Raw genomic sequence first — 4,819 nt, 5'->3', positions numbered from 1 at the left:
TGTCCTCCGTTGGCTACCTATGTGTCTGTCGGTGCCATTCAGCTGCAGAGTAATGCAGTGTAGTTGATTTATGACAAGGTAGACGATTTAATAGCTCAAACTGTATAAGCTGATCCCATCAGCTTTTTGATAGCTTTTCACAGATAGCAAAAAATCCTCTGCAGTGCCATCAAAATATAATGTATGAAAGAAATGCAGTTGCTGTCACCATTACCACTCTTTATTCTTTAGTCAATGATTACTCCGCTTAGCCCGAGGGCGCTACGGCAGGGGCATTCGCTTCACCTCACTGCCATTGTGATGATTGGCGCTGCAACTGAAACTAGTTTTCTGCGACAGTAATTACAGATCGTGATACGTTCCAAGCAACACACGCATTGAAGCTAAGTTAAAATAAATAATAAAATCATTAGGCTTCAAAACTAGTAGCTTCCATACATGATGGATGTTGCAGGCAGTTTGTTCGTCGGAAGGAGCAAAACTAAGCCATTCTTAATTTTTACTTCAGGTGTACCTCCAATTCCAAGTTTCTTCAGCATGTGCACGTTTGGCTTATATGCCATAAGGAGGAAAAAAGCATTATCAATCATTTATGTGCACTTTGGTTTTAGGTAACAAAGTGTCTTAGTTGGCCCATTTTTGATGTTTGCATGGTGTGCCTACTTCATGATCACATTTGACAGAGAGGTTTTACTCAGAAACACAGGATGATGAAGGAAGGACGGGTTGAACTTTAATGGACAACAGCATCAAGGAAAGAAATGTATGCGCCCAGCCACAACACTTAAACATGAATGGTGAAAGTTTTGTGATTACATGAAAAAATTTGTATCACAGCAATAACCATCAAAAGCAAAGAAGGTGAATGCTTCATACCTGAGGCGAAATTAAAAACAATAAACGCTCACCTTAAAACGTCAAAGAAAACCTATATTATCTAGAATCAAGCAACCTAAGTGCCCTTTGAAGAAAATCAACACTATATCATTGACATGCGTCCTTTCCCAACCTGTGAATGAGAGGCGCCTCAAGAATCTCCCTAGCTAACTTGTCTTTTAATAGTCCTAAGACTTCTGTGCTTCTGTACAGCAGATAAAAACCACAGGCTTTACAGTGTATACGCAGATACTGAGCATTATTTTATTAAGTGAAGCACCATGTTCGCTTGGTCAGCTTTTAAGAAATGACCAGTCTGCCCTATATAAACAGCTCAGAGAGATCTTGCAAACCATGGCTGCTACACATTCAGCGAGCTTGGTGGCATCCTTTTTATTTCAAACCACCTTCTTCACCATACTTCAGCTGAAAAGTGCGTAAAGGCTTGACAACTTGCGAAGGGAGTGGAATCCCGTGAAGACTACGTCTGTGTTGAACTTTTCTGCTATCGTTTCGGAACAGAGGGATACGGTGGAAGCAGGGCAAAATCTGAAATTTCTTTTTCTGTTCTTTTGTAGCACTGAAGACAGCGGGTCATCCATATCTTTTGCAGAATTTCTTAAACAGGCTTTCTGCAACAGCGGTGAGCACCGACGTGTTGGTCTCCTTGAGTATGTCTAGAATAAAAGCTTTCTTTGTCTGTTTGCACTTCTCCCATCCTTCTTTCCCTGTCCTCTGTTTCTTCGGCAAGTCTCTCTGTAAAAAGTATTGCCAACTAGCCCAAAGTTCCACTTTGTTCATGACTAAAGCCGTAGGCTTGTGGTCGGCAAAATGAAAGAGCAATGTATGTTATATATGAGGTCAATAAATGTATGCAAGGTGGCTATCGCTTACCGTATAAAAAGCGTTCATTTTGTTTACTGCCTTGCTTTCATTGAATGTGTAATTTGTACCTAGATCTATATTACAAATGAAACTGACCTATACAAATAACATGCAAGAAAATATTACCAAACACTGCATGCATGTAATATTCAAGTAACTCATCTTTTGATTAATTTCCCTTTGGTCACCTACACACAAGATTGTAGAATCTGACACATTGCAGTCCTTCCTTAAACTTTGGTCAATACGAGACCCATAAACTTCTTTTTCCACTTATTCTTTGCTCATTTAGCATACATATTTCGACCTTGAAACCAACGGCCAGGTGCTATTCACAACTCATGCTTCAAATTTTGAGCTCGTAGGCCGAGCACATGCAATGAACTGAAGTCAGCATTCATATGTTTTATATTGAAATGCTACGGTGCATACCTAAATAATGTTGTGCTTGATGCATAGCAAGAAATACAAACCAACAGAACACCCAGTAGCTTTAGCTTTAGTTTCATTCTGTAACTATGTCGCCACATACAATTCAAATGCAGGGAATGTTACATTACCACTTTAAAAGCACAAGAATTTTATACATCGACCATGGAACTGTGAAAAAAATGCTGCGTCACAAGCGGGCGCTCCTGTCTTTTATTTCGTGAGAAATTCGTTTTATATGAACTGTCAAGAAGAAAAAAGAACGGACACAAAAACAGTGAGTGAGTGGACCGGTGATTTCGCTCCTGTTCGGATTCATGCCACCAACAGAGACAACGTAGAGACGCCTTTACAAACTTTTACGAGGAGAGACCTCGAAACAAGTGCGTATCTACCATGACTACATCATTGATATCTACGCTTCAACGCTGGATTCAAGGAATAGAAAGCAAATGAAGTACTTTTTTAACTTGGCAGAAGTTCTAGGCCAGCGAGCATGGGAAGCTTCCCTTCACAATTTACCGAGGAGGGGAAAAAGGCCCGGAAAAAATACGACGTGTTAAATCTAACTGAGAGCAGCGTACCAGCAAAACTTTTTGCGACTTTGAGCAAGGGACCAAAGTACGCTGTTCAGTTTTCCGCAACGTCACTCCAACTCTTAGGTATGTCCCATGCAATAGCCAAGAAAGCCGACAAGGAAGAAAGAGATGCATGCAAATTGGAGGCGCTAAAGTGCATAGCCAGGGAAGTCACTACTACGTGTCCTTGCTTGAACCCGGGAAGAGTTGTGAAATTCCTTCGAGAAAACGACTTTAAGCTGCCGATGTCAGAAAAAATTGGAGGCTTATCAAGGTTAAGCCCAGTGGATGCGAAGCATGTTAAGCAGCTGCACGCCCGGCGCAAAGACGCTGGCGCGGTTGCGGGCAGAGAGACTGACGCGACGGCGGGCGCGCGCCGCTTCATCCCTGGCGTGACGTCACATATCACGTGATGCAGCGATGGTAGCGCCGCCGCCGCGCCGCGCGCGACGGCGCGAATCGAAGCGTGGAGGCCTCCTCCGGGCGACGTCCGACGGCGCGATATGAGGCCCCATCTGCAGCCGGTGTGACGTCATCACGTGACGTCATGTCACGTGACCCCACTTCAGGGTCAATGGTGGCCACCGCCAAGCGTCGCGCGAAGGCCCGAAACCTTTCGCATAAAAAACAGGACAGTTTGCTGTCGTTGGTGCAGGACTGTACAAAGCGAAAGCAACAGAAGCGATACTGAAGAACTTCAAGAGAGAAGAGAACTTGGACGAAAGAAGACGAAAAGCCATTCGAAGGGAAACATTTCAGCTTTGTGAGTCCATGGGCTCAGAAAAACTAGCAAATGGCATGAAGGAATGCAAGACATTGTGTTTGAATGTCTTCTTCTAGGTAAAGACACATAAGCAGGGCAATGCGCTCAGGACAATAGTGGAAGAGAGAAGTACGTGGCAAAAAATATTGGCGAGCTTCCTGCAGAAGAACCTGAACAAACAGTCCGTAAAAGACCATTTTCTAATCAAGAATTCAGAAAAGGTGATCGTGTTTCTACTAGATGAACCAAAGGTATCTTGCTTGTCGATAGATGTAAAGCACTTATTCTACAATATTCCACAGAAACATGTACCTGACGTGGTGGAAGAAGCAATGGCTTAATATGGTGAAGTGAAATTTATGAATGAAAGCGGTGTTAGCACCTTGAATTTTGTGGCTAACATAGCGAAATACTTGTCTTATCTGTTCATCGAGTTTGGCAGGGAAGTGTACACCCAGAAAGAAAGGATATGTATTGGCAGTGCATAGCGCCCGTGCTCTGTGACTTGTACCTGGCCAGAGGAGACCGACTGCCGTCGCTGAAACCTTGAAGCCACTCGGTGTCGTTAAATGTTTCAGGTATGTTGATGATTTCTTACTCTGCTCTCGCAGGGAGGCGTGACGGAAAGCTTCATGCACGACATCCTGGAGCAATTTGAAACAGCGCACCCTGGACTTGAGTTTACGCATGAAGTCCCGAAGGGCGGAATACTGCAGTACCTCGACATCTCCATCTCAGAGGGGCAACATTTACACTGGCACTTCAAATGTAGAAGTGAAAAGGGACTGTTGCCGTTTCAATCTATAACCAAATGTGAGCTTTATTTGCGCTTCACAATGCATACCAATTGACAAAAACAATCAATAAGCCAAAGTCTCAAATCGCGAAGCATACAATAACAGTCAATCATTCACAGCACAACATATCTAGCAACCAATCGGAATAAAGTTAAATACGCACTGTCAACAAACAAAACGTATGCAAAGCGTGGAACTGAACACTGAGGAGAGCGGTATCACCTCATCCGGTAAATCATTACAAATTGCCAAAAGCCACAATAAAGCGAACGTAATCGCGAAACAAACGAGAAAATATTTACAAGAAACAGAACCGGATATTCACTACGGCGATGAAACAATACTCGCGTGGTGTACAGTGTCACCGCGAATTGAACACCGGGTGGTGGAAATTATTTCGGAGACCTCGGCACCGCCGCCTTCGCCCCGCCCCCCTCATTTCCGTCTCTTCAAATAAAGTTTCTACCACCACCCAATACATATTCAAATAT

The sequence above is a fragment of the Amblyomma americanum genome, chromosome 1 (genome assembly GCF_052857255.1).
Source record: "Amblyomma americanum isolate KBUSLIRL-KWMA chromosome 1, ASM5285725v1, whole genome shotgun sequence".
NCBI lineage: Eukaryota > Metazoa > Arthropoda > Arachnida > Ixodida > Ixodidae > Amblyomma > Amblyomma americanum.
Note: the sequence above shows the minus strand (reverse complement) of the source record.